Source organism: Azolla caroliniana, unplaced genomic scaffold (assembly GCF_043228905.1).
Source record: "Azolla caroliniana isolate FFs.n. ecotype wild unplaced genomic scaffold, voAzoCaro1.0.p SCAF_12, whole genome shotgun sequence".
In the NCBI taxonomy this organism is placed as follows: domain Eukaryota; kingdom Viridiplantae; phylum Streptophyta; class Polypodiopsida; order Salviniales; family Salviniaceae; genus Azolla; species Azolla caroliniana.
The window spans coordinates 1,948,429-1,959,729 of record NW_028230447.1 but is presented as its reverse complement, the minus strand read 5'-3'; positions in this window follow the sequence as shown (position 1 = coordinate 1,959,729).

Sequence of the window (11,301 nt, the reverse complement as noted above, 5' to 3'; positions counted from 1 at the left end):
ATCCCTCCAACTATTGCGAGTCTGAACAATGCCCACTGATTTTGAGCCAAGGATTTGCCTTCCAAGCTTAGTACTATAATAAAAAAACCCCTCCAGTTTGTTTGTTCCCGGTTTCTGCCACCATACCTCTAGTGGATCCCACTCCAAATCATGTAGAGGCTTGTTGTCAAATAGCCATAGTTTACAATCAGTATCTAGCTTCCCGTGGTCCGGGTTTACTTGCCACTTCTTACCTTCCAACACTACCACCCGCACTGCCAACCACCGACCATTGTTGGACAAAGCACTTACGTTTCCCCACAAGCGATATTCATTAGATGGACACTTGCCACGGATAATTTGGCCATCACTCTCACCTACAAACCACTCAGACCAAACCCCCTCTTCCTTATTCAACCGATCTAGAACATCAACAACCTTATTTATCAGTTGGGTCACCTTCTCAAGCCTATAAGAAATGCTACCAAACCGACCCTCACTCCTCTTCATTTTGAAAACATCCCACTCTCTTACTGAACTAACATTGTACCCTAACATGCGGCCCCATGGCAAATATTTTTTCTGTCCAAGCATCATGATGTCCTCGCTTCTTTTCCTAGGGTTCCAAAATAACGGTTGTCGGAGTTGTTCCTCCAATGTTTTCAGTTGCATTAAGACCAACCCTTCTCTTACACTTGACCAAGCCATCATTATGGCACGGGCCACCCTGTCCTCCATGTTAGTTGGTTCTTGCACCTTTAGATCTGGACTGAACAACCACCACATCTTTGCCTTCCAAGGGCCGCCATTCCTTGGACACCAAAGGTTAGCTATGTCCCTAAGAAGCATCTTCCATAGTTTAGGTTCAGGTTGTAAACTTCGCACAAGTAGCTTACCGAGTAAAGCCTTACTTTGGTGAATTGGATCCACCAACCCAAGTCCACCTTGGTTTTTCGCCTTGATCAAACAACTCCACGCCACTTTAGCTGATGCCCTCTCATGGTCTCTACCCGACCATAGGAACCCTCTCACCATTGCCTTAATATTTTTGATGCAAGTTTTGTCTAACACCCAACATGCCACCGAGTGCCACATGGTGGCTAACAAAATGTGGTTTACCACGACCACCCTACCTGCAAGAGAAAGCTTTACTGATGCCCATACCCGAAGCTTTTTTCTGATTTTGTCTTTCACTTGCTCAAGTTGTTGGTTTTTAAGTGTCTCAACGCCCACCAAAAAACCCAAATATTTAACAGCCATTCCATTGGGGACCCATTGAAAATCAGCATTAGGGCACCAAAGAGGCCATGGGTTTGAACTTACCCAAAATCCTTTGCTTTTGTTCCAATTGATTTTCCCTCCTGACGCTCTACAAAACAACGCAATCCGTCTTTCAACAAGTTGTAAATTATCATCATTGCCTTGGAGATAGAGCATAGTGTCATCTGCGTATGATGAGTCCAACAACTCCTTGCCCGCATGTGGGACAACTAATCCCCTTATTCTTGCATCTAGTCTGTTTAAAAAGAAAGAGAATGCCTCTGCAATAAATAAATAAAGGTAGGGGGCCAACGGGCACCCTTGCCTGACAGACTTGCATAATGGAATTGGTGGGCCCCGATGTCCTGACACCATCACCCTACTCAAACTTCCTTCGTAAAGGGCTAACTCAGCCGATCTCCATTTGGAGGGTAGTCCCAACCTCTCCATCACTTTATCTAAAAAGGACCATTGTACTCCGTCATACGCCTTCTCGAAGTCAAGCATGAGACATGCAATATGTTGATTGGTTTTCTTTGCCAAGGCAATCGCCTCCCAAAAGGTCAACACATTATCAATAATGCATCTATTTGCCATAAATCTAGTTTGTCCAACATTAATTAGTGCATTCAAGTGGGGTTTGACCCTCTTGGCCAAAATATTGGCAAAAATCTTATATATTGTGTTGACCAACGTAATCGGTCTCCATTGCCTTGCATCAACTATTAGACCTTGTACCTTTGGAATTAGAAATATCAGCCCCTCTTTAAAGTGCTCAGGTAAGCAACCAACAACCCACGCCTCATTAAGACCATCAACCAAGTCAACCTTAATCACATCCCAAAATTTTTCAAACAAATCTCTTGATAGTCTGTCAATGCCTGGACAAGACGTTCTACATATACCTGCCAAAGCATCAGACACCTCCTCTTCCAAGAGTGACCTTGACAAATTAACTTGTGCAACCTCTGAAATTCTTTGTTGCATACCCTCCAATACAAATTCTGTTAGATTAGGTTGTTCAGGGATATTAGAACTGTATGAGAGTAACCCACGATAGTGAGTTGTGACTGCCTCCATGATCTCTGATACATCCTCCGATGTTGATCCATCCTCCTTAATCAGCTTAGGATTGTAACTACAGTTTGATCTCGACTTTTTATACTTAAAAAATTGATGATTTACCTTATCCCCATTCTTGCTCCACCATGCTGCGGAACTCCTGAATACCATCGTGTTTCTAGACATAATCAACCGTTGTAGCATTTCTCTAGCAGCCTCAAGACCGGCTCTAGACCATTGACATGTGGGATCTTTCTGAAGCATTCTTTGGGCAGCTGCTATCGATCTTCTTAATCCCACTTCTCTTTCTTTAGACCTTGCAATTCTATTTTTAGTCTCTACATGCAAATACAATGAAGTTTCGATAATCTTCCCACTAAGTGTCTCAAGTGCACCACAACCAGCTGGCTTACTTGCCCAAATGCTCCTTATCTTTCTTTCCACTTCCGCATATTCAAAAAGCTTACTATTGATCCTTAGGTTGCGGTCTCTTTTTGGCCTCCTCTAGTTGACTAATGTAATCTGAACCGGCATATGATCAGGGTAAGCTGAACCAACGATTATTTCAACAATGTTACGATAATAGCAGGGAGGCTCAGGAAAAGCGATAGAGGACAAAACATGGACTAATAGCCTTACAACAACTCCAACAGAGATACTCGTCATGCAGTTGGATCGCAGGACAACTTGCCATGGCTAAACATGAACTCAGCATGGCGGAAAAGGAAATATATGACATGGAGTTTCATGGAAACATGGCGTGATGGATTTGAGTAGGGGACAAAACCACGAAGTAATTCTTTTGCTCCAAAGGCCCGAGGAACGCTAGAACAATGATGTGCAGTCTCAACCGAGAGGATGGAACAACCATTGAGGATGGCGACGAAACGAGAAATATTGCCACAAGTTACTATAAACGCCTACTTACCGAAGATACTATGGCCACAGGGGAAAACATAAGAGAAGATATTATCCTCCAAAGCATACTTGAGAAAGTCATGACGGAAATGAATACATGGCTCGTGCATCCCCTATCAATCATCGAGATATGGGAGGCCCTCTTTGATTTGGATGCAGATAGTTGCCCCGCAATTGATGGCCTTACCCCTCACTTTTTCACATGCCTTTGGGACAGTATTAAAGAAGACCTCCTCCAGGCATATGAGGAGATCATCACCTTTGGAAACATGCCGGAGGAATTTGGACAGGGGATGATACATCTCATTCCTAAAAGGGGTGGGAGTGCCAACGACATTAGCAAGTGGTGGTCCATAACTCTTCCCAAAACTGTCTATAAGTTGCTCGCAAAAATTGTGGCACGCCGTTTAACACCACTTCTCCCTCAACTCATTCATCCGTCCCAGACAAGTTTCGTTAGAAATCGGAGCATCCTAGACAACCTCTTCTCATTCTGGGAAGTAGTAGCCCTTACTAAACGTACCAACAACAAGATAACAGTGGTGCTACTAGATTTTGAGAAAGCATATGACAGGGTATGCTAGAACTTTCTAGAAAGTGTGATGGGGAAACTCAACTTTCAAGAGACATGGATCAAAGGCATTGTAGGACTTTATAGGAACGACAACAGTTGCGTTTCACTGGTAGGTGAAAGGGGCCCCTTTTTCCGAATATCCTGATCTGTACGACAGGGATGCCCACTAGCTCCATCCTTATTTCTATTATACGCCGAAGCACTCTCTTGCTTTCTCAACTCGCGACATCTCAACCTACGTGGTCTTCCTGTACCTCATTCTCACCAAAGCATCCTAGATATAGAATTTGCAGATGACACAATGGTCTACCTGCAAGGGGACTTGGCAAACCTCCAAAAGCTAGAAAGTGGGCTAGCCATATTTTGCAAGAGATCCAATGCCATGATCAATTGACACAAATCCTGTGCAATATGGCTTTCTCATGAAACACATCCTGCGTGGCACTCACATCCCGCTTTCAAATGGATCAATCAAGGAACGAGCACCAAATATTTGGGTTTCCAAATTGGTTTCAACATACCACCTGAGACTATGATTGCATTTGTTATCCATTCCATTCGACAAAAGTTGATACATTGGAGTTCGAAAAAACTGTTGCTAGCGGGTCAGATCATAGTGGCAAACCAGGTATTACTCGCAACAACATGGTACAGTTTATCATGTTGGACAATCTCCAAGGAAAGTATATATCAGATTCAACGACTGGTACACAACTACATTTGGTCTGGTAAGGACGATCATGTAACTTGGGCAAAGGTGGCGTGGCCTATACTCACATCACCTAAGTTGAGAGGGGGATTGGGTCTTATTGATCCCCTTTCACAATCAAAAGCCTTACTTGCCAAATTTGTGGTGTGAGGACTCCAACCAGGAAATGATTGTTGGAAAATGCTATTGCGGTTACGTTTCGCTTACTTTAGGCCACGAAAAGGGGTCAAAATGGCCCCCCAAACGAGATGGATTCTAAACATGGATCTCAAACCTAGTTTCTCCCGCTAATTGGAGGATAGATTCAGTGCATCCATGTGGAAGGCATGGTGTGACATTAGACGAGGGCTCAAGTGCGATCAACCAAGATCCGAACCTACCTGGCTCAGTCAACGTATCCTATGGAACCCATGTATCAAGGATGAATCTAATCAACTACTGGGATCACGTAAGGGGTTGTCCTGGGGATACATTGCAGAAGGTCTAGGAAAAAGTATAGAATGTTGGAGACGGTTTATGTCACTGCCACTACAAGATCAAGCCAACATACTCCATGGAATCAGGGGCGGATGGACTATGAGATCGGAAATCATTAACACTCTACTTATTAGGGAAGCTGTTGTCAGAACCAGGAGAAAAGATAGAGTGTAAAGAGATCACAACAAGAGAAGAATGAAGTGATAAGAGAAGAATGAATGTATTAATAAGATAGAATGAAGATGGATACAAGATAGGCGACGCAAGCTTAAGACTGGTGTTGATTCGAATTGGTTTGAGAAGAATTATATTTCTATATTTATAGGTTCCTATAGCCTAGTGATTTCTATAATATTCTAGACCTAGAATATTCTAAGAAGTTCTGGGATATTCTAGAATGTTCTAGACCTAGAATATTCTAAGATGTTCTAGGATATTCTAGAATGTTCCAGAACATTTACAACAGTCAATCTATTACAAGAAGTAGCTTTTATTATTTCATATGATCATATGCTATCTTAATGGTTAGGTTCTTGATTATGTATTACAAGGTTTTGGGTTCAAGCCCAAGTGAAGCCATGATGCTTGTGTATTCATGACACTATCTCCCCTTTGAGAACGACGAGTGGAAGTCATCGTTGACAATGTAGGGCCCGATTTGTTTGGGTAACGGCGATGGAAGTCTTTGACAAGAGCTTGAGCATTAGAAACATTATTGACGGGTTCCAAAGTGTGATCACTCGGAGGATAGCCTACCCAATCAACCAAATAATAGAGAGCTTATTTCGCACAATCTTTGAATCGAGAATAACAACTACCTCGTATTCAAGGCCATCAACAAGTTGGACAGAGGGCGGAGGTGGCACGACACGATTAGGAATGGAAGAGGTGCGACAAGACTCCAAAAGAGAGCTATGAAAGACTAGGTGAAGCCGCATGTGTGCTAGAAGATTAAGACGAAAGGTGACATTGTTAATACGTGCAGTGATGAGAAAAGGACCTAAGCGTTGATAATCGAGCTTCTCACATGGCCGGGTAGTCTTGATGTGACGACGAAGCAACCATACTTGGTCACCAACCTTGAAAGGAGACTTAAGACGATGGCGATCGGCGTTGGTCTTATGTTGTGCTTGAGCTGTCTGAAGATGTGAAGATAATGCTAACTGAATTCGATGTAGTCGATGAAGATGCTGAGCAGGGTTTCGAGCGACCTTGGGAAGATCCAAGATACACCATTGAGGATGGTTGCCGGTGTACGCAAAGAAAGGTGTAACCTTGGTGGAAGTGTGTATTGTGTTATTGTATGCAAACTCAACGAGATGTAGAATATTACTCCAATCATCTTGTTGATAACTGATGAAGCATCGAAGATATTGCTCGAGCGTTTGATTCGTGCACTCTGTTTGTCCGTCGGTTTGTGGATGATAAGCCGAAGAGAGTTTGTAGGATATTTTGAGGCTTGCCCATAGGTGCTTCAAAAAGTGAGAGATAAATTGCGGACCACGATAAGTAATTATATCGTCTGGAAGACCATGATGGCGAAATACTTCACGCATAACAATATCTGCGGTTTCTTAACTACTGATGCTCTTTACACATGGTAAAAAATGTGCCATCTTGGTAAACCGATCCACTATTGTTAAAATAGTATCAAATCCTTGTGAAGGTGGCAAATCTGTAATGAAATCCATAGAAATAGACTACCATGGCTTGGTTGGAGGCTCTAACGGTTGTAACAAGCCATAAAGATGATGCCTGAGTATTTTGCCTCCACAACAAGTGTCACATGTACGAACATAATCTTCGACAAAATTTTGCAAATGAGGTCACCAAAACGAGCGCTTCACCAACTCCATGGTCTTGGCAATACCAAAATGTCCAGCCATAGGGGCATCATGACAATGCTCTAATACTTGAAGGCGAGGTGATCCATCAGGGACGTAAAGGAGATTCTTGTAAAAGAGTAAGCCATCTTGCCACTTGAATTCCTGATAATGTTGACTCAGAGATGAACCTGGCATTGTGGAGCAAGATGCATGGCTTGGACTAATGTGGGCTGAGACATCCTTAGCGAAATCATTAGAGTGAAGTTGTTGCCGAATAGTATCAACAAGGCGTGAATCCAGCGGCGTGGCATAAACTGTTGTTGCTTGTAGCTTTGATGGGCCTAGTAGAATTTGCTTTTAGTTGTCAAAGGCCGGATCTCCAGGTTGAGGTGCGAGATATGAATGTCGAGATAGAGCATCTGGCTTCCCTTGTTGCTTCCCAGGGCAGAAAACGATCTTGAAATCAAAATGAGTTAGAAACTGTGCCCACCGAGCTTGTCTCCTATTTAACACTCGAGCCATTTGAAAATATGTAAGATTTTTGTGATCACTATAAATGATGATTTGATGAGGCAATCCTTCCAAGAAATGTCGCCATTGCTCGAAAGAGTCAACCACAGCTAGTAACTCCTTGTCATGCACCTCATAGTTTATCTCCGCAACAGTAAATTTTCTCAAGTGAAATGGGACTAGATGGGACTGCCCGTCCTTGCCTTGTTGGGATAGGATACTCCCCAATGCAAAATTTGACGCATCCGCTTCAATGGTAAATGGCTTTTCGGGATCAATATGTGCTAATATATGTCATGATATCACAAGACTCGAACCCATGACCTTATGCTACATGGGTCGAGCTCTTACCATTAGACTATGAATTGTAATTTGTAGGATATTATTTTCATTTATGCTTTATCATAGAAAATTGATGTATATTCCAGATCTCTCTAGAACATTCTAGAAGCTTCAGGATTATTCCTAAAAACACTATAAAAGGAGGCACAAGGCATTGTTTTGAACCAAATTGGTTCAACACCAGTCTTAAGCCTCTTAGCCGCTTGTACTTATCTTTTCACATAATATATTAGCTGTTGTCATCATCTCTCTCTCTCTCTCTCGCTATCTCTCTCTCTCTCTCTCTCTCTCCTCTTCTCAATTCCTCTCTCAGGAATCTTACACAGTCCCATCCTCTTAGTACTAATAGTACTGCTCTTCTTTAGTACTAATTCCATCTCTGCTTTAGTACTATTCCTGACAATATAGGAGCTGATGTGAATGCCTCTTTGACCTGAGTAAAGGTTGTGTCCGCTTCCATAGTCCAAACAAATGCTTGATTCTTCTTGATGAGTTGGGTGAGAGGCAACACGATCTTTGAATAATTCCGTATGAATTTGCGATAGAAGTTAGCAAATCCGAGGAAGCATTGGATGTCTCGAATAGAACGTGGGGGTTGTCATTCCAATATTGTTTTGACTTTTGCTGGATCCATGAAAATACCCTTAGATGAAATAGTATAATCTAAGAATTCGACTTGTTTGCGGTCAAAACTGCACTTCTCAAGTTTAGCATATAGACCATACTTTCTTAAGCGTTCAAGTACTTTCCGGACATGTATATCATGCTCCTCCTGTGTTTTAGAGTAAATCAACAAATCATCTAAATAGATTATGAGAAAAATATCTAGAAAATCCCGGAAAATGTCATTTGCAATATGTTGGAAAACTGCGGATGCATTTGTGAGCCCAAAAGGCATGACTGTATACTCAAAATGACCATAGCGAGTGCGAAATGCCGTTTTCCACTCATCTCTCGGTCAAATGCGAACAAGATTATATGCACCCCTTAAATCAATCTTTGTAAAATGTTTTGCCCCACCAATGCGCTCTAAAAGACTGGAGATTAAAGGAAGAGCATACCTATTTGTTATGGTGACTTTATTTAATCCCCGATAGTCCACGACCAAACGAAGCGACCCGTCCTTTTTCTTCACAAAAAATATAGGAGCACCGGATGGAGACTTTGAATGTCGAATAAACCCATGTGCAAGATTCTTCTTGATGTATTCTTGAAGAACCTCAAGCTCAGTTGGTGACAGATTGTAGATTGGACCCCACGGTGACTCTTTTCCTGGTTGGAAGTCAATGGGACAATCGTACAACTGATGCTTTGGAAGTACAGTAGCTTTGACTTTGTCGAAAACATCAACATATTCTTGATATTTTTCGGGAATTTGGATGTCTGAATTCCCTTGAGTGGCACTAGAAGTTGTCACTGATATTGCAAACAAAAAAAGTTCCTCCTTTCCTCCCATTTGGAACATTTGTTGAATGTGATAGTTGAGATTTGGTGAAAAGGAGTGCACTGGTAGAACTATATTCTTTAAGGGAATAGTTCGGGGTTCGATCCTTAGCAATGATGTTTTCTGCAGAACGGCACCAAATTTCTCGCCTCCAATCAATTCGTGTGTTATGTAGCTCGAACCATGGCAAACCAAGGACAATTGGATGCTCGGGGCTACCGATTATATTAAAGGAAACTACACATCCTAAATCACCTAAGAGTATGTGTATTGGCTCAAACTCTTCGAATATCTTCCCGGTAGCTATGGGACGTCCATCAATCACTACTACAGAAACTGGGCAAGGAAGTGTACGCAAGGATATTTGATGTTTTTGGGCAAAATCTCTATCCATGAAACAAGAATTGGCTCCGGTATCTAAGAGGGCTTAGACATGAAGTTGGCAACTCGGTGTCCTAACTTGTACTTGGGTTGAGAAGACTCTACTAACATGCTTGGATGGAATGGAACCTACACTCGGTTGTACAGAGTTAGGGTTGTCCAACCAAATGGCTCCTATTTTGGCCAGACTTATTCGTTTGACTCCTCTTCTAATTGGCTTAGGACTTCAAACTTATTGGACAAGGGTGGATTATTCATAATAATATGAGAATCACTAAGTGCTTCTAAAATGTTGGACTCATTTTTATTGTCATAGTGAATGTGATTTACCTGACGTCTTGGTCTACGGGAGCAATGAATGGCTATGTGTCCTGGACCTCCGCAATATAAGCACAGACAGTTTGCTCGGCATCGTTGCTTCTCTTCTTCTGACAATGGTCCTTGACGTTGGGTCATATCAATCTCCATGGGCGTCGGCCTATCCATTGGGGCTGGGCTACGTGTTTGCCTTGGGGTTGGAGTAGGGCTATACGTTTGCCTTGGAGATGATTGCGCCGTTACTGATGCATAAGTTGGTGTGTATCTTGATATCGACACTCAAGAAGACAATTATCACACCATATTGCTCGACTAATAGCTTTTGTAAGTGATTTTGGATCCTCGGGGAAGGTAAGAAGTAAGTCCTTCACATCACTACGAAGATCAGAACGAAATTGCTCCATTAGGGCTTGTTCATCCCAAGGAATATCACTTGCGATGAGACGAAAATTAGCTGCATATGTTGAGGCTAGTTGATCACCTTGACGTAGTGTACGAATCTTGTTGATTGCCGTTCTTGCCACATCTGTATCTCCGAAGCAAGCCTTAAATTCTTTGACAAACTCCTAGAGGAGAATTTGTCTCTAGTAATGGAGCAAACCATGACAATTCTGTGCCACTCAATAAGCTGCCCACTAACCCGACTCGTGATGCATCTATTGGATAACGCATTGTCGTGAAGAATTTCGGCCAAAGGCGGAAACCAGGAAATATTGGCTACATCGGCGGGGTGCAACATGTGCGCTCACCCTTGTACATTTAGTGTGAATAACGAGGGCACCTTTATGGCGCCGAAGAGTAATCAAGTTGGGACAAGAATCCCATGTAATAAGGGATTTATCCCACAATGCTACGGATCCCTCTCCTTGTTCTATAAAAGGAAGGGAGTGCCCTTGGTGAAGGGGTTGCCCATTTTTGGTAGTAGGGTATACCGTTAGACGAAGGAACGTTCTCTCTTCCTCTTTCTTTCTCTCTTGTTTTAGGGCTTCTTCTTCTTCTCATCTGCTTCTTCTTCGTCACTCTATGAGTCTCGCTTGATACCTGCAGGTTCTGTATCTGCCTTGTCTGCTGTGCAAGACCCCGCTCGGCGCGACGAGCCCGTGAGCTCCCCGACTGGCGGCTTGGCAATAGACAACTGTTGTATCTTGCTTCTTGTAATATAACTATGGAAGATTCTGCGTATCGGTGTCTATGTGGGTGTTTTGGTGTTCTCTTACCTCCGTTTCTGTACATAAGGGCTTGAGCTGGGGTCGGCGTGGTGTGTGTGTGTGTGTGTGTGTGTGTGAGTCGGTGTCAAGCTCTCTCTCTCTCTCTTTCTCTCTCTCGTTCGGTTGCTTCCGGAACGCGTCCGGAATCGTCTTCTCGGCTTCCCTTCTTCCCTCGTCTGAGACCCCCGTGGTCCCGCCCTTCTACACGCACGTGCGAAACTTCGCGACAGCGTGGGATGCATTTGGATTACCAACCGCACTTGATTCAAGAAGCCTTGGAAATGCGCCCTCGA